The sequence below is a fragment of the Coturnix japonica genome, chromosome 4 (assembly GCF_001577835.2).
Source record: "Coturnix japonica isolate 7356 chromosome 4, Coturnix japonica 2.1, whole genome shotgun sequence".
Classification (NCBI taxonomy): Eukaryota; Metazoa; Chordata; class Aves; order Galliformes; family Phasianidae; genus Coturnix; species Coturnix japonica.
Genome location: NC_029519.1, coordinates 45869147 through 45896934, shown reverse-complemented (window position 1 = coordinate 45896934; position 27788 = coordinate 45869147). Strand labels below are relative to the sequence as shown.

The 27788-nt window shown below is 43.1% G+C and overlaps 2 long non-coding RNA genes across 4 annotated transcripts in view; one reads left to right on the top strand and one right to left on the bottom strand.

Annotated features, from left to right (window-relative positions):
• Positions 1 to 21754, top strand: part of LOC107313522 — an 86531-nt gene extending 64777 nt beyond the window's left edge. The window contains exons 4-6 of one of the 3 annotated variants that reach the window (XR_001555023.2): positions 18644 to 18764; positions 20097 to 20176; positions 21297 to 21754. This is a non-coding gene — a long non-coding RNA (uncharacterized LOC107313522). Of the gene's footprint in view, positions 1 to 18643; positions 18765 to 20096; positions 20177 to 20455; positions 20569 to 21296 lie in introns of those variants that run through there. The other 2 variants (XR_001555026.2, XR_001555025.2) reach the window with 2 other exon arrangements.
• On the bottom strand, positions 16732 to 26323 carry LOC107313523. The gene is made up of 7 exons (XR_004307144.1): positions 25952 to 26323; positions 25587 to 25686; positions 24442 to 24750; positions 23686 to 23790; positions 22398 to 22487; positions 19801 to 20962; positions 16732 to 17692 (listed from the first exon to the last, which is right to left on the bottom strand). It is a non-coding gene; the product is annotated as an uncharacterized LOC107313523 (long non-coding RNA).
• Positions 26324 to 27788: the final 1465 nt, after the last annotated feature.

Below are 27788 nucleotides of genomic sequence, written 5' to 3'. Positions count from 1 at the left end.
CTTTAAAATTGTCATGTATCAATTTCAGCAGCATTTATAGAGAACAAGATAGATGATTTAAATTACACGCCATATGGGGCAATGCTAGGGACATTTGCTATCGTGTTAATTGCTTAAAGCTACGTTTTCTATCCCCCTTCTGAGTGAAAGACATTTGCTCTCATGCTTACTGAATTAAACAAAAGGGTTTCCTGCTCAAATGGAGTATGTACAGATTTCTGCCTCTGCTGCTTTTTGGCGGTGCCACATCTTGCTGCTGCAGCAGTCACATTCATTTCTGCGAGCTGCAGGTAGCAATGTGCAGGTCTGTGATGAGCTTTGCTGAAGCGGCACCAAATGTGCTGCTGGGAAAGGGATGTGAGTAGGAACCAGCATGCCCTCAGGGTGGCTGTACAAGTACATACAGGTGATGGGTACCACAGCTCTTCTGGGCTTTCCAGGGTGAGCCACAAGGCAACACAGGGTTTCCTAAAGTTTGTGAGCGATGTTTCTGAATGAGGCTGCTGATTCTAAGTGCTTTTATTTGGGGAAAATCAGTTTTAAATGCATTCCCTTCACAAGGAACATGGACTGAACAGCATTTTCCAGAGAAATTTTGGACTGGAGGCCCTCTTCCAAGTGAAACATTGTGCTGTTCCCCATTTCTCCAAAAACATTCACATCCTTCTAAGGTGCAGAGGAAGGCTGGTGAGAGGGCAGGTAATCAACCCACTGAGCAGAGCTTTCCTGCTTGGAGATCTCTCCAGGTGAGCGCTCAAAGACTGAACGGGCTGAAAGCAGAGCTCTTGGTCTCATTCTGTATCTGTGCTGGGCAGAAGCTGCTGCAAACAGCCCTCAAAATATCAGCACAAATCAATTTCCACTTCCAGACCAAGAAACATTCGAAGGTTCCTCCTCAGCCAGCTTCCAAAAAGTGGGGAAGTAAGACCTCGGAAGCTGTTAAGGATGTGCCACACAGCTGTGTACTGTGTTTGGTAATAAATTTCTGCTTCTGTCTGGTGCTTCCCGCTTGGCAATATTGCGATGGGATTCTCCCATATTAATATTTTAAATGAATAAATAAATATCTGATGAGGCGCTGTGCATCTCTGCTATCTTTTCATAAATCCTGCGGAAGGTAAAAAGAGAATTAAAGATAAGATTAAAACTGCCTGTGTGATGTATGTCTGCGGTGTGCGGTAAACTCTCAAGGCATTTATGCTGCACCGCATACACTGCAAGTTACATCCATTTAAAAGAGAGCGTGTGTGTTTGTATCTTTGTAAATGTAGACATATCCATAAAGAACATGCAGGGAGGGTCCTGATTTTCTACTGTATTTCTAATGGGAAACTAACAATGCTGTCTGTAAAGCAGTTGTGTTTCATAAAAGCTATAGAAACGTGTTATTGCTTGATTTTGCTTTGAATCCTTATTAGGAAATAAGCCAGGTGTATTGGGGTTGGAATTCTTTCGTTACCTTCTGGAGAAATGTAATTCATTTTTTCCCTCTGGCTCTGCATTGCAGAGCCTGGTTCTGGCAGGAGAGGATGCTGAGCCCTTTGGTCACTGCTAGCATGCAGTGCTGGGAAGTGAAAGGCTGTGGAGTGAAGCTGCCTAATCATCATTAATATAAGTGGAATTCCCAAGAGCCTGTCAGAAATTGTGCTGTGCTTCAGTGCAGATATTAGTATTATTTGCAGTATTATAACTGTGTCATCCTGCTCTTAGCATAGATCACACCTGCCTTGCCAAATTTGTTCCTAGAATCAAGTCCCTGGTTCCTGTGGGACTGCACATGAGTATTCCACATTGGCACAAATTCCCCTAAACCGAGAACGAGGCTTGCATGGGCCATGCTAGGGCACCTTCCTCACCTCTTGGTCACGCTGGAAACAGGGTATGAAGGCCAGTTCTGCACTATCCAAGCTGTTAATTTCTCTGGAGTACTATGCCACTATTTCCACTTCCTAGGGAGGGTCAGGACTTCAGTGGATATCCTCTGCATGTCAAGACCTTTCCTGATCTAAGTTGGCTGTGAAGTGATGAAACTGTTTTTGATCTGAAAGTGAAATGCATGAATGCATGGAGAAAATCCATCTGTCTTTCCCAGTTGTAGAGCACCCCATGAGTTTGTAGGGAATTGGTGAGGTGTGATGGCTGATGAGGATCCCATAAAGGCATAACATTCCTGCATTTGTATACTAATAGGGAGGTGAACATCCCTATGTACTCAGTGCTGCTGAGGTCACATCTTGAGTATTGTGTTCAGTTGTGGGCCCCTCACAACAAGAAAGACATTGAGGCCATGGAGTTTGTCCAGAGAAGGGCAACAGAGCTATGAGGGGTTTGGAGCACAAATCTGATGGGGAGCAGCTGAGGGAGCTGGGGTTGCTCAGTCTGGAGAAGAAGAGGCTCAGGGGAGACCTTGTGGCTCTGTACAACTGCCTGAAAGGAGGCTGTGGTGTGATGGGGGGTCTGCCTCTGCTCCCAGGTAACAGTGATAGGACCAGAGGGAATGGCCTGAAGTTGCACCACTGGAGGTTCAGGTTGGGTGTTAGGAAACATTTCTTCTCAGAAAGAGCAGTGATGCAGCAGCACAGGCTGCCCAGAGAGGTGGTGCAGTCACCATCCCTGAGGGTGTTCAAGAAGAGGGAAGATGTTGCACTGAGGGACATGGTCAGTGGGGATGGGTTGATTATCAATTGGACTGGGTGAACTTAGAGATCTTTTCCGGCCTTAATGATGCCATGATTCTGTGATTGCTGTCACATCAGCTGTGCACGCAACATTCCTGAGGTTTCTTCTAGGGAATTCTGTATTGATATGTGTTACTTGCTGCATACACCCAACATGGAACTTTGTTCAGTATTTCTAAAAAGCAAAGGTTTGTACTGATGGGAAATGTACAGTTGACAAACAAATTGCAGTTGGGAACAGCAGCATTATTTTCACCAGGAGAACTCTTATTAGTGATAAACTGTGACACTGGCTCATTTTTCAAAGTGCTTCTCTCTGAAACTTTATTAACTCCCTGCTGCATGCCTCAGTCATTTCTCAGCACAAGCTGAGAAGCTTTCTGTCAGACTGTTGGAGGAGCCTGGCCACATTTTGGCCATGTCTTTCCTGTGCCCTTCAGGTTCCAGCCCACAGAGAGCTCCTGGCTGAGCCACACAGCCCTGAAGCCAGCAGCTCCCACACAGACATTGCAAGGAGGTGCAGGAGGAGGTCACTGCCTTGCAGCTTCCCAGACGTTTTCTTCCCTCTGGTTCCATGTTTGTGTGCTGCATTCCTGGTTACCTGCATTCATCAGCTCTGCTGTTGTAATAGGCTATTGCCTGCACGCTAATAACCTCCTGTTCTTTAATGCTCTCTTTCTATTTAATTAATCTATTTATGATAATAGTATGTCTCATTTTGCGCTTTCACTCTAGAGGGTGTGTTTGTATTATCCCGCTGTATAGCACTGACTGGCCCTATTATCAGTTATCATTAAAGGCAGCGGCCTGGCCTGCCAATAATTTTTCAATTAATTGCTTAGTGGTTGCTTTTTCTCTGCTTTCAGTTCTTTTTTTTTTTTTTGCCAGTGACTATGAGGTCTTTAAGCTCTCTGCCTGAAGTTATTTTTATTTATTTTTTTAATGTAGCAGCTGTGTTTGCTGTACATCAGTGGATCACAGCTCACCATGTGGGCACCCCAGGTGCTGGCTGTGCTTAACCCCTTGCAGGCCCTTGTAGGGCACACGCTGGCCTACGTTATGGGAAACAAATACTGATGGGTTATTGGACTTTAATGTTGTCATGTAGTGTCTGAGAAAGGGTCTGCCACATTCAAGTACTAGGAATGAATGTATAGGCTGCCCAAATGACAAAAGTCACAGTCTTGTATAAGCCCGCATTAAAAATAATAATAATAATAAAAGGAGCATATCAAGGAAATACTGAATAAGATTTACAGCACAAGCAGGCTGAAGATACGATCCTTTGCTAGGTTCCTGAGGTGAGGTCTCTACGAGGCCTCTGAATGGCACAGCAGCAAGCTGCTTTGCATCTCCTTTTGGTGCTTGGCCAGCAGGGCAGCCTCCCTCTTCACACGCAGCTGTAGAAACCCTGGGCCAGCAGTGAAGCAGTGGCAAAGACAGACCCAATAAGCAGAGGTAATGACCTAATGTTGTATCAGGGGATGTTCAGGTTGGGTGTTAGGAAAATTTTATTCTCAGAAAGAGTGGTGATGCATTGGCACAGGCTGCCCAGGGAGGTGGTGCAGTCACTGTCCCTGAAGGTTTTCAAATGCCATGGAGATGTGGCACAGAGGGACATGGTCAGTGGGCATGGTGGGGGATGGGTTGATGGTTGGACTGGAGGATCTTAGAGATTTTTTCCAGCCTTAATGATTCTATAGATCCACCCCAGACAGTACAGCAACCCAAAGCCAGGTCAGTTTGTGGGAACCTTGCCAGCACTTGGGATTGTTATCCCGCTGTCTGTGCTGGCTGCCACTGTGCTCTTTAGGACTCCTTGTTAGAACTCCCCTTGCAAGAGGGGAGCTGTTTGTACATAGGGTTCCTATAAACATTGGCACCACAGAACAGCAATAGACCACCAAGAACGGATATTGGGAAGGCTCTTGTGAAATAACGAGGTGATACATAGTAGAAATGTTCAGATGTTTTTATTGTTGTTTATAAGCACTTCATTATAGGCTTGACCTGCTTACCTTGAATCATTTTTTCAGCCGCATGGCTACTTATTTTCTTCCTGATCTCCCAAGTGTTTTATTTTTGAGCAGATGCTTTTCAGGATCGTACTCATGCCAAGTTTTGTCTTATGCTCTTTATCGGTACAACAACATGAAATATTTAATAAGAAGTTATCACTGTGGCCAATATGAAAGATTAAATAGGCCTGTCGGCCCCAGTTCCTGAGGAGGAAACCTAGTATTCTGAGTCAAAAGAAACAGCATCAAATACACAGATATGAAGTCAGATGCCAAAGGCAGGGCAGGAGGAACAGAGCTATGTTTGATTCTGAATTGTTTCTGTGTTTGAATCTAAGTCAGTCTTATCCTGCGGAAGAGAGGAAACAATAGCAAACTGGTGGTCACCCAGTTGGCTTTGCTCTGCTTTTATCCCAGCTCCTTGTGTCTCTGCCTTTACCTCTGCCCGTATAACTTGCTGGCTTTTACCTCATGCTCTCCTGGTGCTCTGCCCAAGTGGTTTAAATCTTTTTGGGCTTTTGCTGTTGTGCAAGGAGTTGCTGAAACCGCCTCCTCCAAAGAGTGTTTATCGGGGAAAGCCACTTCCCGGTATGTCTGCTGGAAGCCCCCGGGGGATGACGGCTGGAGATGGCTCACGTGGTATTGGTATGTCTAGACGGGAAAGCTGAGGCTTCCTGACAGCCCTGTCAGGGCCAGGTGCCAGTGTGTGCCCCTTTTCCTGGGAGTCGTGCTCTCTGGTGCAGACATCAGCATTTCCTGGTAGTTTGTGGAGTTTCTGTGATGGCTGCCCCACTAGAAATTCTGCTTCTTCCCAGTGTAGCTAATGCAATCAGTGTGTGCTGGGTATCGGTGCTTGTTTCCTGCATGTGATGGCTCTTTAATTCTTGTAAGAACGTGTATGTGACAGGCGGAGGTGATCTCAGGGGGGACAGATAATCCTTGCAGTGTGATAAAACACCTCATTTTTTTTTTCATTTTGCTATCCATATGAGTCATAGAAAGGCCGGAAAAAAAGGATATTTCATTTCTTACACACACGCTCCAGTGTACAGCTTGTACTGGGAAGACTCTCTGATCACCCGCTTAGCTGCTGCCTGTCAGCATCTTTGATGTTCTCCTCTGTGTGCCAACAGACCCATAGAGATGGTGGAGTTACTGTCTCTGAAGGTGTTAAATAACTGTGGAGATGTACAAAGGCAGATGTGGAGATGGACAAGGGCAGTGGGCATGGTGGGGATGGGGTAGAGCTCGGACTGGATGATCTGAGAGATCATTTTCCAACTGTAGTGATTCTGTGATCCTATGAAGCAGTGCTGCCAACATGACTTTCTGCAGTGAGAAACTAAGGCTGATCCAAGTCTGCATGGGAAAGGTGTAGGTGCTTTGGGTTTCTTCTTCGGTTCCTTCTGGTTAGGAAATTACAGTCCCTGTCAGGGAGGAAAGGCCCTGGCACTAATCAGCCCTACACAGCCCAGCCTGACGTGCAGCCATCGGCCTGAGATACTGCAGGCAATAGAGACCCCACAATTATGTCTTCTGCTTTCCAGAGCTGCGAAGTCTCTGAGCAGATAAGAAGCTAAATTCATTGAGTAAATTATTCCACTGTAAATTATTCTCTCAACTCTACTGATTAGTTCTTACCTTGGAGCATACTTCCTGCCTGCCTGCCTGAAGAAAAGATAAAATATTGAATTATACAGTTCACTTCACAGCACTATGCATTCCTAATCTTATAGGGATATAGGGGAAGATCTTCAGATGATGCAAATCAGTATGAATGGACAAAATCAGGTTCTCTCCCGAGCACAGCTCTGCTTCTGAACTCAGACCGAAGTCGCTTTACACGAGCACAGGGGTTAGCCCCTTATCCCCTTATCCTCACGGCAGAGACTTGGTTTGCTTGTTTTTTGTTTGGTTGGTTTTTTTTGGCTGTTGTAGGATTTTCAGTAATTTCATTGATTTTACAAAGGAAAACCCTGCTGTCCTCTCTAGCGACCTCCAAGTGGAGTTTGGGATTTATTTTCAAAGGGTGAATAAACATTAGTTCCTTTTAAAAAGTTTTGGCTGTCCCCAGGAATATCAGATCTGCTAAAGGTGAGACTGCTGGTTTTGATCTGATTTAATAATGCAAAACTTGAACAGTAGCAACAGATGTTATTAGATCCAACCTCACGCTATCTGTCCGTCAAAACATTATGAAGTCCTGGAATGATTAATAATGTTACTGTAATAGCCAGGAGGCAGGGAGTAGCTGCTGCTTCTAGAGCACTATTGTGGCCACATGCTGGCAGCGAGCTGCCTGTTTGCAGTAGGCAGAGGATGTGTGCAAGTAAGCTCACTTCTCACTGCTGGTGCTTCTCAGGCTGCAGAACAACTTCCCTGTTGGTTTTTCTTTTGCCAGTGGGGTTTGTGTCCCACAAACTCCCTGTCCATTCTCTGATAACAGCTATTATTCTGTCTTAGTTGCAACGAATGACTGTGTCTATCTGAAATGCACACATACCCTCCTCTCTTCCTTACTTTTAATCTCAGATGTGAAGTGACACCCCCCCGAGGAAGCCCATCCCACAGAGAACACAGATGCTCTAGCTTTTACTCTGATGAAGCACTGAAACGCTGCTGGTTTAGGATGAACCATTTTTGCTCGATGAGCAGGTGTTTCCATTAGGAATATATTGTGAACCATCAGCACTCCGGGTGCTGCCATGGTCAGGGTGATATCTGCAGTCATATTCAGTGGAAGGAGAGCATCTGTAGCAGTTGCAGTTCATGGTTTCCTGACCCCATTGCACAGTTTACCCTCTCCGCTTTCCTCAGCGCAGAAGGATAGGTACCCCAAACATGCTGCCAGAAGCACTGTTTTATGTATTTGTGTGGGGTAAGGGCTACAGTGAACAAGAGCTGCAGGCTGGAATCAGCTCATTAGGTGACAGCTGTCTGATGGCATTGGTCAGTATCCCACACTGGTGGGCAAATCCAAGGTGATGTTTGTGGGGTGCAAAAAAAGGTATCTGAAATCAATCCCTACACAGCTCAGTATCTGCTTCATTCTGCAGAGGTCCTTGAGCTCATTCAGTACAAGGTCTCATTCCTCCCACCCTAATGGTAATAGAGACCTCTTGGACTGAATCACAGGAAACTGGCAGGTCTTTTGGAGTTGGTCCCAGCTTTTTTCTCCTGTACGACAACTGTCTGATTCAGTGGTGGCCAGATGAGACAAATCCTGCTGCTACTACTGTCTTGGAGATGATTCTGTATGCAATGTGCTGAAGCTTCTCATCTGCTGGTGGTTAGTGTGAAGCACCTTGAAGGATCATGAGTAACCTCAGCAATGTGAGCTGTAAATAGATAAGCATTTTTCATTATATGAACATTACGTTTCCTGGGACCATGGCTTCCAGCCTGTAGAGAAAAGTGCTGGGTTGGGTTTTGATTTCAGACATTCTCAGATCAGAGACCAATTAGTGCAGGACAGAGCGTGAGTCTTTTATTTATTTATTTTTTTTTTTGCAGTGCATATGTACAGGTGTTGCAGGCTCTGAAACTGCTTTCAGCATCTGCACACCCCTCAGGGTATTGCATCGTTTGGACATGGAATGCGTGGGGCTTTGCAGCCACACAGTCTCTCTGCATTTAGTATGTTTAGCAGGCTGTTTTTCCTGAAATAAGGTGTGCTTTTTACCATCTGCCTTCCTTCAGCACACACAGCTGCAGTGTTTGGTATTTATATGGGCCAGGGAGGCTGCAGTCATGCCACAATGTCCCACCAAAGACCCAGACCCTGAGCATCCAGTAATCCTCTTACCAAAGTTAATATCCCCTGTGCTTCCATGATAAGCAAGAGTGAATAGAAATTCTCGGTCTGCTCTATATCTTAAAGTTCAGGAGATAAATTAACATACATGTTTAATAAGCTATATTTAAATAATAACAGCATTGTTTTTAACTAGAAAAACTTCTGTGCTATTTTTCTGCTATAATGGTATCTCCGTTTACCTCTGCTGTACAAACTTCCCATGGAATCAGACATCCTTTGATGCTAATTCACAAATGCTCCGTAAATTCCCACCAGTTCTAATCCCTTAGCCACCCATTCTCTGTAAATGTCTTAATGCCTTCAGCCAGGCCTATTAGCACTGGAAACATGGGTCTCTTTGGCCCCTGGCTCTATTAAAAGGAAGCAAGCTGAGGCCTATTTATAGGATAATCTTGCCAGCCACCTAATCCTCTTTCAGTGGGGGTTTATTTCCTGTCGGTTTTGTTTTACCTCTTAAATCAGTGCACTCCTGCCTTGGCCCTGACACCTGTGCTGCTGACCCCATTGCACCATTTGGGCTTTCTGATCAGACAGGCATCCATCTTGGCAGGGCAGAAGCAGTGCGTCTTAGTTCTTACTCATCCTCCAACACAAATGCAGCCTTTCCTTCTACTCCCTTCTGTACTTTCCACTGGCTTTAAGCTTGTACGGTGGATGCCTAATTGTTAGAGTTCACGCTGCATTTTGTAAGCAGCTCTTGTTTTAGAAATGGAAATGAAATGATGTGGTGTTCATGTTTTTCATTTGAACAAATGGAAGATCAGCTTTGACACCAATTTAGACGCTGCTGGTTGAAAACAAGTAGTTTCAAATTAAGAAGTCAAAGCTGTTCTGTAAAAATCAGCCTTCCCTTCTGGATGTAAAGCAAACAAACAGATAAACCAGGCTGCTGCACTATGTGCTGAAGTACATAGCTTTTATTTTGTAAAAAAATATCGTTATGCTCAGTCAAGACAGCAATCTGTAAGTGCTTACAGCTTGCACTGGCAGACTCTTTAATGCCTGGTGCTGATTAGTCAGCACTGATTGCCTCTACTTTTAAGGAAGAAAGTCCTCTCCTATACACAGGTTTGGGATAACTCCTTGATTTCAGGGGTGGAAGGGACAATTGACTTGCTTTTTCTGTCCTTTTAATCACATGCCGTTGTACTTTTCTTATTTGTTACTCTCCTTCACAGTTTTGTGAAGTGGTTAATTTCTCTTAACTAAAGAAGCCCTGTGTTCGAAGCAGGTATTCCCTGGCTTCAGCATCCAGATATTTCCTATTTCTTTGCTGGTACTCAATTCTCTTAGAGATTCTTATGAAACACTGTCAGACAACTGCACAACAGCCGTTGTACCACAGTAATGTGGCACTCATTACAAACACAACTGGTATCATGTAATTTTTATTTGGACTATAATGTTTAGTTGGACTTGATGGTCTTCAAGTTTTTTTCCAACCTGGGTAATTCTATGATTATTGGGTTTCTCCGTTGTTAGGAAAGCTTTGTTTTAGCACAAGTTAGGATAAGCACAGTAATGCTGATTGTTTAAAGAACTCATTGCTGTTAAAGCCACACTGGCTGGTCACTGCAGATCTCAGTTTCACTGAGCTGTAGGTAGCAGTCCCATAAAACCAAAATGCAGGGAAGAGAGGTAAGGATGTTACCTCTCCACTCCTTATTTTGCTGGTGATTATGTTGTATTTACATTGCATATGGTGGGTTTGGGGTGCAAGGGAATGGGTATGAATTTGGTAACACAGCTGCATTTTCTATCTGTCATAGCCTCCAATGTAGCCTGTCCAGATCCCTGCAAAGGCAGAGCCCTCTCTCCCTTCCCTTCATCTAAAACCTTGACCTCTGAAGTTGGTAGAGGAAACCTCAATCCACAGGCTGTGTCCTGCAACAGTGGGACTTATGATCCAACAGGATCTGTAATCCCTACATCTAATCCATGGGTTTTGAGTTGATCATGAAAGGCTGCCAGGCTTGCTGAAACTGCCGTACTGCTCTGGTTTGATGTGTTTGGATGGAACATGGACAGGTTTTGAAATGAAAATTTTCCTGAATTTCAGTGTGATTTGTGTACTGAATTCTCTGTGGGTCATTGGAAACATAGCAGCTTGCTGCAGACGAATACATGTGTATCATAAACACATCTTGCTTAGGGAATTAGGAGTTGCTGTGATGGGAGTGTTTAACCATCTGATAAATCAAGCAAGTTTCAAACTTCAGCACTTCACTAGATTGATGTTCATTAACAAATGCACATTGCCAATGGTTTGCGCTTAACCACTATCAATCACTATCTCTGCAAACAACTAGTCTTAAACAATCTTTCTCAAAAATTAGCAGTGCACGTAGAATGCCATGAGGCTGAAGTTGCTGCTCCTGGAGTTCTGCAGGGCTTGGGTCCTTGTTGTGGGGAGGGAACACAGAACAGCAGCACGCAGCGTTTTCCTGCATTTGTTTGGGTTTTTTTTGCTATTCCCCCCAAAATGAATGAATGAGAATCTCACCTCCTCCCGGAAGTAGTTCATTATTTTTATAATCCAGGTCTCCAATCTTCTCTTTTGCTGTTCCATATAATTTAGGCACTCTTGCTCAGCTGCGTTGCAGAGTCTTACTGCGTTGCTGGCTGTTACTGTTAGTGGTGATATGGTACAAACTGCATGCACGCAGCCTGGGTTAGACTGTTCTACTTTTATGTTTGGGTTTAAGGCATACTGATATTGATTACACTCTCCTTGGTGTTTCTGTACTTTATGCATCCAGAAGGCTCTGTCTTGGCTGCCTTTAGGAGGAATTGGTGTGAACAACCTTTTGTTGCCATGTCAGAGTGCATCCTGCAGTAGATGCGTGTTTCCTGTTGGTTACCCGAGGTGGGGAAGTTGACACCTCCCAAAGGGCAATTCAGCCCACCCATGTAAGATGGATTAGGGTAGGATGTGCCTTGCACTGAATTCCTCTGAAAATCTAAAGGTCTTGTTTGTAGAGCCATGTTTCATACATGAGCATCTCAGCGAGACAGGGAGCCTGTGCAGCCCTTTGTGGAGCTCAGGCTGCCTGCAGGATGCAATGAAGCTGTCACTGCAGAACCCACCAGGTTAGGCGAACACACAGCCGCTCTCCTGAAGCATGACACAGTTTTAAAGGAAAGCTGATACTTTTGAAGGCTCTTGAATTTTGCCAGCTCTGTCAGACTGCAAACAGCTAACATTTTCACCTTTGTCAAACTAGATTTAATGTATCTGGGAAAATAGGCAATCTGATAATGCATTGCTACTATTGACTTAGAGGAAGGAGCGGGAGGCTCACTCTGCTCACATAGATCTCCCGGGGAACTCAATATTTGACTACAGAAGCTGTGAGTCCTTTTATCCAGGCACACTTGATTTTAGAGGTGATATGCAGAGCACCGGCCTTGCTAACAGCTAGACTTCAGAGAATTTCCCATGGCTGTCACACTACTGTGTGAGTCTGAAATAAGGCCTGGGTAGCCAGGGACTGAAACACCAGCCACCCAGCTTCTGTCCCCTCCTTGGAAGTGTCCACTCTGCCGTATCACAGAGGTACCCGGCTCCTGCCAGTGCCTCACACAACAGTAGCAGTGATTCCTCTGTTGCTCAAGACTTCCCCGGTAAGGTTCAGAAAATAAACAGAGGGCTGATGTGAAGTTTAGTGACAAAAATTATTAGTCTAAAACTGATCAGAGCCTGCAAGTATTCTCCAGGTATCTTTTTTTTGTTTTTTAACCAGAATACAATGCTGATGCTCTTTGTCACGAAGCAGAAACATGCAGCAACGCTGTGGGGCTGTGTCAGTACACTGGATAGGCCTTTGTGAAGTGTTCTCCTGAGAGCTGCTTTCTGAGGAAAAAGTCTGAGCCTGCATGAATAAATGATGTGCTGATAAGTTTGTCCAGCAATACTGGCTCTGCATAAAGCAACCTTAGGTGGTTACAGTCCCTCATGGGTCTGTTGATGCCCAGGGCAGAGCAACAAGTGTTTCTTCCACTCTGCTAGCAGAAGTACACAGTGCTGAAAGCCACAATGAGAATGAAGTGTGGGCAAGATAGCGCACAAATGTCAGGAGGAGTGCACGTTCTTCTTTCAGGTGCTACCAGCAGCTGCACTGTGGTGCTGCTCCAGTGCAGAGCACTGATGGGGAGATGGCTGCCAGCTGTAGTGTGTCCTCTGTGTACCAAAGCAGAATTGCTTTCCCAAAAATGGATTGTGTGTCATTCATCATCCTTCTGTGGCACACAGTCTTTGTTAGGCAACGTTCTGACAAGTCATGTCCTCCACCCTGGGCTCTTGTGGAGCTTTTCACACACCATTTCAGGGCAAATTGGTCAATCCCAGCACTGTCACTTGTTGTATGGTAGTATCTGGTGTAATGAGGGGCTCAAATTACCTGGATCTTGAGGCTTGTAGCCAAGCTATTAATAAAATCTCAGGCCATCAAATGGCTTTGGACATGGGCTTTGCCACTGTCCTTTCTGAAATGCAGCCAGAGAATCACATTGGCTGATTCTTCCAAATTGCTTGCCAATACAATACAGCAGTTGAGCACATTTCCCATTAAAGGCAGCTACTTTATAGAACAATGTTTAAGTTGCTGGCCTAAATTATCCCTTAATTAGGTCATTTTTCCTAATTGATTAAAAATAGGATTTCAAATTAAAACAGAAAGATTGAGTAACATCACACAGATGATATTATCCAAATGTGAAAGGGAAAAAAAAATCATCAAAAAGAAAGAATCATTATATTGAATTGCAGATCAGCTGTAGATAAGACGTTTGGGATTGTTCTCCAGAAAATCTATTCTTTTCCGTCTTTGAAATTAGGGCAAAGATGCAATCAAATAAAAAAAGTTTAAAGCCCAGAAGGAAGAAAGAAGAAAGAAAAAAAAAAAAAAAAAAAAAAGCCATTACAACACAGCTGATCAAATACAAAGTCATTATTACACATCATTCACAGTACGGTGGTACCTAGAGACCTAGGGCCACAGCCCAGCAGGTGTTGTGCAGGGACAAATGAGCCCCGTCCCAGAGGACTTGCAACTGCAGTCAACAAGGCAGGTGATGAGACCAAAACTAGAGAGCAGGAGTTAGCTTCCAAAGCCTGCGAGCTGTGTTGAAGGTAACTCTAGAAATAGGGCCCACACAGGTCTGTGGGCTACCAGAGACAGCTCCAGTACAGACATTCGGTGATGGGAATACAGTGAAATGCAATGCTTGAATACGTATTTTACTCTCATCTGCAGTAATGTAATGTCTGCCAGCATCACAAACAACTAGAGCAAGAAAGCTCAGATCTCTGCTGAGGCTATTTGGAGACAGTTTTCAGGACAGGCTGTTTTTTTGTGTGATTGTTCAATGGTTGTTGGTTTTGTTTTGGATTTGCTTTGTATTTTGGTGAAAGAGAATAAACCCAGGCAGAACGAGGACAACAGATAAAGCCTAACACAGGTATACTGATTTTTTTTTTTTTACAGTAGGCAATTTAGGGATGTCGGCACTAAAGGATATTGACTTCAGTGAAGGTCTGTCAAATACCTGATTCTCTGGCTTCCCTTTCACCATTCTGATCTGAATGGAGAAGCTAGTCCCTACTTCAAGTCCATTTCTGACAATTTTGATAATGTTTCACTGAATAATTTCCTTAGGAGAGCAGAAGTGCAGGCTGTGTGCTCCCATTTTCCTTCTTCTCTGAGCAGCTCTCTCCCAGCTCTGTCTTCTGTTCGTACCCAGCAGGGAACCCATGTAGGCGTTTGTTTTCATGTCTGGATGAGCACTCCATCCCTGCCACACTTGTGATTTGGCTGAAGTCTCAAACTGTGTATCAAAATTGGGCGTCCATCTGCTCCCATCCCCTTAAACTTGCTGTCTTCTTTTCGGTCTGATCTGATCTCTGTTTTCACCCTAAATGTTGTATGGCACCATACTGGATGGCTTTCTGCTGTCACTTGTAGCTGGTTGTGCTTTAACCACAAATGCACCTGGTAACACCCCAGAGTTTGGCTCAGACTTACCACCTTCACTCTTATATGAGCAGTCAACACCCAGGCAAGGAAGAAGATAAAGGCAGGATAAGTGTACAACAATATCTTTGCAGCTTCTAGTGAAGCCTCATCTTGGACGCTCTCCAAGGTGGTTGAAGCATCGTTCTTTCCTACCCTAGTCCTTGATCTCTTGTCCTGTATGAGTTGTACAACTACATATTGCATCCATACAAATTTTGGGTACACACAGCACAGAGTGCCTCAGTGCGCACAGCATGTGTTCTTGGTCTGTTGTTTCCAGTCCTCATGTTGAGCATTTAACATACTAGCTTCTGATTCCTGTATTGCAAGGGTCAGCAAGTCATAACCAGTTTATTCCTCTACTCTGTGCCACCTAAGATCTTTTTCCATGTAACGTCTTCTGTAATTCCTTTACCGTGGTACAGAAGCCCCATCTGTAACTCCTCCTGGACAGAAAGCAGCTGTTTCCTTCAGTTGATCTTGTTATCCACATCTGAATCCTTTCCAGTCATTCTTGGATCCTTTGTGAGACCAGGACAGTAGATGGCATTTAGGGTGCACTGGCATGAGACGTTTTTGCAGTGGTGCAGAAGTATCTCCTGTTCTGTTTTCTTTTTAGCTCTAATTTGTTGACTTTTTAGATCAACTCCGACATGCCTCTTTCTTAGGAAAGTTTATCTGATTTAGTGTACCACTGAGCATGCACAATTACTGCAATTTTTATCTATGTTTTGTTTTGCATTTATTGACCTTGAACTTTATCTGGCAGTTTCTGGCAGATCTTTCTGCAGCTATTTACAGTGAACTTCCAGCTTTAAAACCTTGAGTAATGCGGGAATGTAGACAAACCGCTATCTTTGTTATGCATGACACCTTATCAGTAAATGATCTCAACAGGTTGCCCCAAATCAGCTTTGGAGGAACACTAGCAGTAACCTGCCCCTGTTAATTCCTGCTTCTTTTTTTTTCTATTATTAATTTTTATCAGTGGTCTATTTTGTTTATTAGCATGATTGCTCAGTTTTTGAGCTGGCTGCTTTGACTACCCAGGAAGGTCACTCCTACCCATGTACCCATCTATTCTTACACACTATGGGGCATAAGAGTCCCTTTCACTTCCAGGTCTGGACTCACAGACCAGCTTCACCCAAGACTGAAAGTGGGGTATTCCCACAGCCAGGCAGGAGCTCAGCTCAGCACCAGCTTAAAGTGGGCTGTTGTCTATGCCAGGCTTAGCCCTATGGGTGGGACACAGCTCCATCTGTCTGTGAGCCCTGAATTCCTCTCAGCTCATGTCACTGCTTTCTTCTTGCTGTGTTCTAGCCATTGATGACTTCATTTCTTTAGGCACTAACAGATGTCTCTAAGTTTGCAAGTCTTAAACATGTGTATTCCTTTCATCCCCCAAGCAGCAACCAAGCACTGATCAGAAAGAGGGAGTACAAAGTTCTTGAGGTTCTGTGAGTTGTTCCATAATCCTTAAACAGTGTTGGCATCTTAATAAGATCTTTATTGCAAGTGTCTCTGTTAATTTGGATATTCTTATATATTTAACTTTCACTGTGAGCTGTCTTTGCTGGAATATTTGTAGTCCAGCTGTGCAAGGGGGAGGTTCAGGTTGGGTACTAGGAAAAACTTCTCAGTAAGAGTGGTGATGCAGTGGCACAGGCTGCCCAGGGAGGAGGTGGAGTCACCATCCCTTGGGGTATTAAAGAGCTGTGTGGATGCGGCATTGAGGAGCATGGTGGAGATGGGTTGGTGGTTGGACTGGATGATCTTAGAGGCCTTTTCTAACCTTAGTGATTCTATGAAGTGAGAGGAAGAAAGTTGTAATAGTCTGTAGTGCCTTGTAATCCGTTAACAGTCAAGAAGGAAGAAGATGGAGAACACAACTGTGAGTTTGCTTGCTGCTGGAGGGGTTAAAAACAGTTTAATCCAGAAATACAGAGAATTACTCAATTCTCATAATCTTTTCAGTTTTTCTTTGAGGCAGTTGTACAAAGTTTGTGGCTTCTGGGAGCACAGTCAGAGCAGTCTGGAAGTATGGCAGTTTCTCATGCAGAAATTTGCTAAATAATAATTCAGTGATTGTAGTATCTGGGAAGGAGAAAAGCACACATCTCATTCTGCATTTTTGAGCAGGAATTCCCAAATGCTGAGTTTTGCAAACTTTGTTACGTATTTACAATACTGTCATCCCCGCGTTTGTGGTAAATCAGTTATGAAAGCTGTTTTATAGAGGGATGATGCCCCCCTTCTTAGTCATTTACATGTTCAGTATGACTCACAGTCCTGTACCAGCAACCAGTTCTCCTTTTCTTTCATGACACCTTCTATTTACTTCCAATACTCCAGCCTATGGTAAAAAGTGTGTTATTGCTTTATCTATCACCTGTGGCTTTCTGTTGTGGTAGATGGGTATCATACACCACAGCACTGATCCTTTCCCTGTCAAAAGTCTGTTGTCTTGGCCCAGCTGGCTGATCCCACAGCAGACTGAAAAAAGCCAAGCACATGGGGGTGCATTGGTATCATTTTGTCTCTTTTCCCAGAGATAAAATAAATTCAGTAGACATTTTGACTGGCCCCAAATCATGCCATTTAGAAAACTGCTTGAATTTCAAGCCACTCCAAAAATAATTGACTTATATTTATAGAATTCCTTTCGTCACAAAGGACTCCATATGCTTTTCAGAAAGATATTTCCATTCAAGCTACTGCTGAAACGCAACCTCTGCTTAACTGCAATATTAGTTTACAGCATGAGGCAGGAAAAAAGGTTACCTGAAATACAGCCATTTTCACTCAAAATTATCCCTTTTAGGAGTCAAAAACTATGAAAATCCGTATGATTCTGAGCATGAAATTGGGCCAATTATATGACATTTAGGAGGAGTATTAACATTTCTCATTCTGAGAGCTATAAGTACTTTCAAATGTCTCCCATGACATCTTTAATTCATTTTCATGCCCTGAGATTTCTGTCACCCGAAATGTATTTTTACTCTATTTGTTGTAGCTATTCAGGAAGCTTTACACTGACTTAAAAGCAACTTACTTTATAGCATCAGAAGCTCCTTAGTTGTGGGTTAATGTGAACTTGGTAGGACAGGTTAGGGTTTGTTAAATTCTGTAGTGTTGGATACTGTGTCTGAACCTACCTGTCTTAAAAAGAAAACCGAGTTTCAGTATGGTGAAGTATTCATTTTTCACTGTCATTTTCTTAGGAGTGGATTGGAAATAATAGACTATTAGTGACTGTCAAGATTATTCATTTTACTTACAGGTCTTTACGTCTGTTTACACTGAAAGTAAGCTCACAGTATGCACAATGTTAGTTGCTAGTGCAAAATATCATCATGAGATCATTTTTGACAGTGATTCTGTGGGTGCTGACTTACACGATGTCCTCATTTCTGTTTTAACAACCTGATTGGGCTGCAAATGAGGGTGGAATCTGGTCTAGTGAATCATGTACATTTACTTTTATTTAGCGCTCTCTCCAAATCTTTTCCTACCTGCTTGATAATTGGATTGAAATTATCTTTAATTACATTGTCTGGGGCTTTGTAATATCAGCCCCTACCCAACTGTACTGTATTTTTGGGTGCCCACTTAAGATTCTATGAGGTGAGCAGGGCTGAAGGGCAAAATCCAGAAAGCTGCATCGCTGCAGTCTCAGAGTCATTAATTTTGTGCAATGATAACTTTGTACTCAGAGAGCAATATTCATTATAGGCAAGAAGGGAAGCATGCGAGTCCTTAATTAACAGTAGGATATCATCAGCATAAAGTAATAGTTTAATGTTCTACAGAATCAGTGTTATAGCCTTTTAGACTGTTGGTTTTTCCATTTTAGACAAGGCCAACACAAGATTGTAATTGTCTGGATGCCATTACCCAGCTCTCATTACTCTCCAGGCAGTAGCGCGCCACCCTGTTTCCTATGATTGACCCATATGATTGTTCAAGTATGCAAACTGCCCAGGCTCCCCAGGGACCTCCATTTCCATCATGTACATAAATAGTAACTGACTTATTTTTTTCCCATGATCCAACCCAACAGACAGTTTGCGACTGGGTTTGTAAAAAGAACATGTTTTATTTTCATCTTAGGATATGCTACACTATGGAAGCATTAGCAGAAAGCTATCTAGAATGCCTGGACTTACCCCCAGTCCCACTTTACCATAGGAACCTGAGCATACAGCAGCTCCTCTCCACTGTGCGTGCACAGGTAAGAAGCTGAATTTATGTCCATGCCTGTCCACAACAGAAGGAGGTGAAGTAGCAGCTGCTACTCTAACTCCTTTGGGGGAACCTAGGTACCAGAGTACTGCTTCAGTTCAATGGCTGAGTTCTTTTTGCGGGCAAAGATGGGTTTTGACTTCAGTTATTTTAGTTGGGAGCAGCATCTCTAGAGAAGGGGATAACTTTCCTCAGTGAGGCCAGCCCTGGTGGCAGCCCCCCAGACAAAGTAGACAAGTGGTGTCCTTGCTGGTACTACCCTAATAATAGCTAAATGGATTCACTTTTGAAATATGGTCTGTTTAACAAACTTGAGAGCCTAAAACTGAGGCTTAGAAGCTCCAAGACATTGCCAATGAGAACAAGTGAGACCCACTTGCTAGGGGAATCCGCAGGGCATTTTTGTCCTTGCACAATTCACTTAGACTTACAGAGCAAGCAGCCACTCAGCTCAGAGCCTGCCTCACTAGCCACTGATGCCCTTAAAGGCACTGTCTTAGAGCCTCCTCTAAGGGCTATTAAGGAACTGTCCCTCCCTCTGCTGTGTCATAAATACCTGTGCTGCTGCTTCATTCCTTCTTGTATCCTTCCCTGTTGTTTTACTCCACAGGCCAGAACTGAGGCATCTAGAAAACTTTTATCTGCTTGGCAGTACAAGGAGCGCTATTCCAGTGGTGTTAAAAGAGACAAGAGTTAAACATTTAGTATTTTTTGAAAATTGGCAATTAATATCGCACTTCCCAGGGGGGACTGACCACTCTGGCTGTTCCTGCACAGCTGGGGCCTTGAATTAGCCCGGACTGCTGGAATTACTCTATGAAAGCAAGACTGTGCAATTGCCAGTCCCTCAGCCTTACAGATAAGGGCTGGGATTCCAAGGCTTAGTTTCAGAGAGGCTCAGGAAAGACAGAAAGATGTTTCAAGGTTAAAATATGTGTTGTGTGTGTCAGTGTGGAAGGGAGATAGATAATTCCCTGAAGACTAATTCTGTGTGAAGGTAAGCACTAATTTTGGAAATGCCATACCTCTGCTCTGTGGGAGCATCTAACACTTGCAGTTCTTCAGGTGCACTCCAGACTGTGCTTCAGGAAGTGAAATGACATTGAATCCCTCCTTTCCCTTCAGTCTCCTGAAAGTAATGCCTTCAAGAGAGCACTTCACTAATGCAAAAGTTCCTGTGAATATAAACGTTAGATTGCACATTTCTTCTGTTGCATTCAGGGAAGATTTACAGTAGGATAGTGAGAGTTAATGTGTCAGACAAGACTAAATGTGCCTCTTTGTGCTGAACTGCATGGGTTTCTTTTTTTCTTTTTCCTAGGCTGAGAAGTCTCTTCAGGAATCTCTCCACTGGATTTGGCCAACCCGTGTCCCTTAGTTTTTCACTGAAGCAGACTTAAGGTATGGCTGTTATTCTCTTTAATAACAAAAGCCAGACGCTAAAAAAGTAGAACAAGTAGTCTCTTGGTGCCATTTAGTAGACTAGGCCATAGGGAATTGCTTAAAATAGAGCTTTTGTTCCTCATTTAAATCAAGGCAGTCTGTTATCTATCCACTGTAGTTCATATAAGCATTTGTGAATGCTTTGATTCAGAGGAGGAGTTTTTTTGTTGGGTTTTTTTTTTTTTTTCTGAGACTACTCTGTCTTAAGTAAATCCTATTTATTTATTTTTTTTTCAGGAACAAACCGCTAGAGCATATTGATATAATGAAGTATTGCTTTCAGTCTCTGTGAGCTCCACCATGAGGAAAATACATTATGATTAGAAAGCATATTTATTCTTGACTCTGCCCAAACCGTTTCTTCTCACGCTTGTATAATGAAGACTGGAGAACTAAACATTCCACCTAGAACTAAAACTGTGTGGAACATTTATCCTGGCCCTTAGGAAGGACTGAATGTCTTCAAATAAACTGACAGTTAACAAACAAATGTTAGGACCACCTGCAGTGATTCGCACCTACAGTCTCAGCAGCTGAGGTGTGGGGATGGCTCCTCTGCAAATATAGCTGCCTGCATACAGAGCCAAATGTGAGCAAAAAGCAGAACTGTTCCTGCCTGTGTCAGGCTTCCTGGAGAGCCCTCACAGGCAGCTGGATTAGTCCCAGTGACAATCATTTGGTGTCCAACAGAAAGCAGTAATTCAGCTCCTATTTAGTGATGTGCTCCAGGTCAGTGGCTTTGTCCTGCAAGTAAAAGGTACAGGAGAGCTGACTTACTTATGCAGAAAAGGCATAATGCAAAAACCTACTGAGATGATAAAAAAATTTGCATTTTCTCCAGCAGAGCCTGGTTAGACCTGGGGTGAACTTGCATCTCATGCAGAGCTCACACTGCAGGGCACAGTTAGCTTTGTCCAAGATTGCGCTGCCAGCTTGGCTTGCTTGTTTCTGTTATGTTTTGTTTTAAATCCAGGCTAGAACTCTTATGAAGCCTTGACTGCAGGACTGCTTCTTCAGCTCTTTCACCACCATCCTTTTGGTGAAGCCAATTCTGTTTTTCTGTTTTTTTTTTCCATAGGCTAGACACTTAATAGATACATCTGTTATTTGGAATTCAGATGTTTGCAGATATAGGAGTGGGATTTACAGCTGCAAAAGAGAGCAAGTTTTAAAAGACACCTAAACCACCTTTTGTGGATCCTGCCGTTTATGAACACCCAAACGCATACCTACTCACTTGGACAAAGGCAACATATCCAAAAGCAAATTGAATGGATTGCACTGCCTGCTTTTAGGAAAAGAATGCATTTATTCTTCATACAAAATTGAAATTTTCTCTCTGTTTAGTTATGAAACATCAATTTAAACTTTATAACATATTCACATATTTACATAAGCAGCTTCAGACCTCTCTTGTTTGAATAAATGTTCACCTTTGCTGACATGACAAGACAGTGGGCTGCAATACAGGCCAGAGGAGCTATATTTAAATTCCTGGGGTGGGGAGGAAGTGCAATCGATGAATCACTTGGAAACTTTAGTCCCAAGCTGGAATGTGACACTTCTATTAACAAAGCTGCATCTTTGTCATGTGTGGAGGATGAGAGCGCGCTTATACCATCCGACAGTTATTTGTCAGCTTAGGGAATGTTTATTTATACAAAAATTAAGTGGGGAAGAGTCAATGAGTCTTGTCCTTGTGACCACCTCCTACAAAATGTCCTGGATAATGGCAGCATCCCCACAGTCACTCAAACACAGGCTACACAGTGTGCCTGCTCACACGTGTTGAAGTAGAGTGAACACGTGCAGGGGGTGGTAAGCTGTATTCTGAAAGCACTGCATCCATGCCTTGCAGCTCTCTAGCTCCTGTAAATCACTGGCACAACATTTTCACGTTCAGAATGCTCCAAGACATTAGCAAATGAATGAATCAAAAATGTTCTCAGGAAAAGCAATAAGTATACCCACACAGTCACAATGGGAATTTGATCATGGCCAGTACAGTGATGTGTTTGAATCAAAGTGGAGAGATTTTCTTTCCAAAAGGGATCCATTTCTTAACAAAGCAACACTCTCACAGACATTTTGTGAATACTCTTACAACAACCATGATTAATAAATACAGCTGGATGCTAGTGGGGTAGTAGGCTAGAAATCAGGACAAGTGGAATCTTACCTTTGTTCCTCTGACATAATCATGAGACACATCATCCAGAGCTGTCAATTCTGGATAGCCAGCTTGCGAAGTAGTGCATGATCCTGAGGACTGGAAGGAACAGAAAACAGCTGTGCGTAAGGTGAGACACAGAAAACACCCTACACCACTGGCCAGTTTTGGTCTATTTAACATTTGCCAGCTTGTATACTTATTTTCTGAATTGTAATGATTTCTTGTAAAGCATTCTGAGGCTGCAAAATGGAGATAGCTATTAAAGAGACTTCTTTATTTTTTATTATTTTTTTTGACTGTCATTTTCTATTTCTGCTGCTCTGGTGTCTGATTACATTGGAGACATGGGAATATACAAAAGGCACAGGCTTATTGTGGTGTGTTGTTTACAAGGTTATCCTTGCACGTGTTCGCTCGCTTGCTCGCTCCCACATACAGTCACACTCCCATTACTGTTTCCATTTCCAAGGCAAGGAGATGTGCTGCTTTATGGGCCATCTGTCAGGCAGCACCGGGGCGTTGTATATTGATGCCATGTTTGTAGCTATCTCTTATTTGAAACAAAGTTCAGTTCAAAGCACTTCCAAGTATAGGAAGGGGAGAAAAAAGATGTTAATGTGTTTAGATTACATTAAAGTTTTAAGATTAACTAAAAGAAAGAGTGAAAAAAAGTCTGCTAATGGGTAGAGCTCAGTGGAAAGGCATTATTATATTACTACTAATGCACATAAAGCATCTCCTATTAAAAAGGGATGGCAGTTTTACCTCCTATTAAATATATCAAAGCTGTACTTCAATTACAAATCCTTTCATATGCATGTTTTAACAAATATGTCTTTGATAATAGAGTGCAGCAGTAGCTTTTTAAATGCTAAACAAGATCCCTACAATACAGCTCTCAGATAGAAAAGTACTAGAAGAAGGAAGGTCTATTTGACAGGGAAGGAAGGGATGCATTTCAATATTTTCATTGCCTTTTGTAGCTCACGAGACAGTTTATAAACCATTCCAGTGAGCATAGCAGGACATTGATAAAATAGCACAACCTGCGAAGACTATACTGAAGTTGTTTGGCAAGCTGCTGTTGTTTTTCCACATTGTTATCTTGGAAAACAAGCTGTGTCCTAATAACGCTAGTAACAACAAAAATAAAAGCAGACCACGGTTGGCTGAGCCCTGCCTTGGAAAACGTAAAATCTCAACTAGCCCCAAAAAAACCTAAGGAGAGAAGAAATCCCTACACCCAGAGGAGGCTTCGAGGTGACAACGTGTGGTCCTGACCTCATGGACTTACCTAGTGAGCGTCTCTTCCACAAAACACCAAATAAATCTTGATGTTGTCCAGGAAAACCCAGCAAGCGAATTGGTGTTCTGCATGAGCAGTCTGGCACTGTGTGACCTATGGGGAATAACAGCATTAGAAGGGTCAAAGCAACCCAAAGAGGGATCCAGCATGCCCTTGAATTTAAGCTAAGAAGTCCTTTCTAGCCTTGCAAATGGTTACGAGGGCTGGGTAGAGCACTGCAGAGGGTCTCCAAGGCCCTCTGTATAAAGGCCTCTGCCTATTGCATCATTTTTTCATATCTGGTCCCAGTAACAGAGTGTTAGCACAGCAAAACTGAGCCTTTGAGACACCAGAGTTCAGCTCCCTGTTTCTAATTGTGCCTGCCTCCTGGCCTTAGAATTCTGCAAAACCCAAGCTCTGTTCCCACTCAGGGTGAACTGGAGTCACAATATTAATCAGATCGGGCAGCAGGCTGCCACAAGCCAGGCTCCATTTTCACGGATCACATATTTCTGACATCTGGCATGGGAATGCGCGCATGCCTATGGAAATGTGTATGAACCCACAACTAGCTTTCTCAGTTTTCTGATGAATCAATTAAATAGAGGTTCATAAATCTTAAAAAAAAAAAAAAAGGAAAAAGATTTGATCATAATAAAGAACAGCAATAAATTCTGCTTAGCCTTTTCTCCCTCTGGATTTTCTTTTTTTCTTATGGAGATATAGAAGTTGTAGAGATTTAGTGAAATTTAGTCACTTACTTACCTAGGAAATAATTATGAGCAATAGCACTGTAATGTTGTAAGTCCAGCGTCTACAGTGGTAGGCAGTAGGGTTGTCCTTCTGCTCATAGCACCGGGCCTTGCCTTGCTTTGCCTGTCCCCAGCTGCCCTTCATGGCTATGAGTTGTACTTGCTTGGGTCTCTGAGGAGCGAGAAGGGTGGTTTGTGACATCTCCTCATTGGCAAAGCAGAAAGGAAAGCTGGAGGTCGGTCATCTCCTCCTTTCTCTCAGATCAGCACAAGGGTCTCCACTGTAGTAGAAGTCAGTACATGCAGAGAAACCATACCAGGACTGCAATAAGATCACAATATTTCAAAATAGAGGGATAGAGCCAGAGAAAGAGGCTGTTGTTCCTGATTGCTACCCTGCTTGAAACTCCAGGGAAAATGAAATCTCACGGTACTATGTGAGCCATACGCACCACTTCTAAGACAATCAGGCTTTACGAGACAGATTCTGTCCACCTTGGCGTTCAGGAAAGTTGTCACCCAAAGGAAATGCAACCTCTCTTTGTCTCCTTGCCAACTCCTCTGGGTAATATAGATCAGTATCACACCATAGAAGTCAATATTACAGATTCCAGCTGGCTAAATTGGCTTCAATCCACTGAGTCAATGAATCAGATGCTCAGCAGGTGATATACAGTGTTTGACTTGCCTAAGCAATCATTATGTCCAGAGACTCAGAGATCTATTCTGGAGTCTAAGCAAACAAGATAAAATGTGTTCCTCCCCTGGCCTCATATATATCATTTCACATTTAAAAGATTTCTTGAGTTGGAGGAATCAGCATTACTTCCAGCAGCTCCTGGTTTTGAAAACTGAGAGTACTTAATAGTTATGTTTATTTGTGCTGATTTTTTTTCTCTTTTTCCAGCTGCCTCTATTAGCACAAAGGCTAAATGAAAATTCAAATCACTATGGTGATTAGCTGCAAATATTGCTTTTTGCAATGGGTTTGGTGTCCCAAGCAAACAAAGGACCATTCTTCAATGTGCTGCAGACAGCACAATTGTGTACCTCACAGATGTCTCAGTGCAATCAGCTTCTCATTACTGGACTAAACAGAACTTTTGATGGAGCTGAGAGAATCGAGTGACCTGGGGCGGGAAGCAAAGGTTCCCTTACCTGGCACACTGTATTTCCTCCCCCGCAGGCATATTGATTACTGAGAGGCTGTTTGCTGAATGAGGTCCTACTCAGCATGAATGTAGCTGGAACGAGTCCTCTATAATTAAAGAAAGGAAAGGAATAAATGATCTGTCTAACACCTTACAGTTATTATCCTATAACTTTGTAACCCATAGCTAGGTTCTGTTTCTGCAGATTTTCTCTGCAGAGATTGGGGGAAAAAAAACCAACAAACCCACAGCTGAAAGCTTACAAATTATGATGCATGGAAGGAAGGGTTTGTTTCTTGAGCTGATGCTGAGAAAACAATGCTGTCTCCTGAAGTGGGAGCTAAGGCATCTTGCATTAAATGTGAAACCTACCTCTAAGATCATTGCAGCTGAGGTAACCACAAGCTCCTCCAGAACTGAAGCAAGCCTGCAGAATAGGGAAGAATCAAAGTCTGTGGTGCTTCAGCACATCTTTATGTGCTTGCTAGGCTGGAGGTGGAATTTTTAAGGTATGGTGTTGGAATACTAAAAGAAGAAAGAAAACTTGTATGAAGAACGGGAATATTGCATAGCTTCAAGATAAACTAACATAAGTAATGGCAAATTACAAAGCAAGGAAGTATTTTAAAAAGCCAGAGCAATAGTAGGGAGATTTCTAAATACATTGCCATGGACTGCAAACACCATGGCTGAAGATAAACTTCTACTCTAATGTGCCATGAGTAGCCAGAGGACAAAGAGAGATGAAAGGAGGTAAAGCAAGAGTAACACATGCAAGTACACCACAGCACCTGCTAGTAATATGCCATGCCACTAAAAGTCTAAACAAAATAAGAGAAGCAAGAAAGACAGAGCTTTTCACAGGGATTCCCAGCTGCTCCCAAGAAATGGACTTGGAGCTGGTCTCTGTTCCCAGAGAAATAATCAAGAAAGGCAGAGCCTGTTCCCAATGTTGTCAGTGCACTGCTGTGTTGCTCTGCATATTGTTACTTCTTTCTTGCCTCAGTTTCCCCACTAGCTGTCTGTACTGACTGTGTAAAGAAGAACATGATCAAATCTATAAATAAAGCACAGGAATGATCAGACTGGACACAGTACAGGACAGCAGGCCAGTCTCTGCCTGTGACTGGGCCCAGAGAAGCATTATGAGGGTCCCACTCATAATAAAATTTCTTAATATTAATGCAAATTCTGGCAACCAAACAGATACTTCAATATGTGAGAAAATGGTGGCTACAATAAAGACCTTCTCAATGCTTCAAGGTCTAAGCAGTCTCCCAAACACCTTTTTCTAACACCGCCTTGTCTCATAGCCCCAAACAGTAAGGAAGTTAAAAAGAAAAGACATGATCAATAATTAAAAGGCTGGAAATGAACAAATGGAATGAATTGCTCCAAGAAGGGTGAGGAGAGAAACCTGAGAAATATCATCTATCTTTATCTCTCAATCTGGCAGAGGATTTACAAACCATCTTTAAAAAGAGAGATTCTGAGGTTACATATTCACTGCTTCAGGTTTCTGAGCGATGCCAGGTTTTTTATTTTAGTTTTTTTCTTTTTACATTATGCTTCCTCATTTTATGACACTTCTCAGACTTGAATCATTCACAGCAGATGGCTCCATGAATACTGGATATTTCCATAAATAATGACAGATTTCCCTTCAGTCTCCCCACCTCCCTCCACTCCACATGCCCAAATCTTTTGTGTGCTAGCTGCAGATACACATTCAAATTCCAGTCAGCAAACAAGCCTATCTAGTGCCATTGTCATTCCTGCAAGCCCAGTAGAATCAGTAAAACAATGAACTTATCATCCCATTTGATTCAAGAGCATTTTTTCCAAGCAATCCTTAGATAGAAGGGAGATGCTACGCAGCATTTAATGAAATTGAATACTTTTAACACTGGAGAGCCACACAGAAAGCATCCGAGTGCTCTGCAGCAGTGGGAAATGCCAAAGATAACTGGTGAGCAGAGATCAGCCGCACAGCGATGGCAAGGCAACACTCAGGACCTCTGAGCACCTTTGCCACCAAGGAAGCTCTGAGAAGTTACAGCGGGTGAGGAATTGGCCCCAAATTTAGCTGTGGAAATCCTGCTTGCACAAGAGGGTCTGCTAACAAAACAAGGAGCCTCACAAAAAGAAAGGAGTGCAAAAACCTTTGCTGTTGGGTCGCGGTATTTGTTTGATCTACCTGCAGTAAATG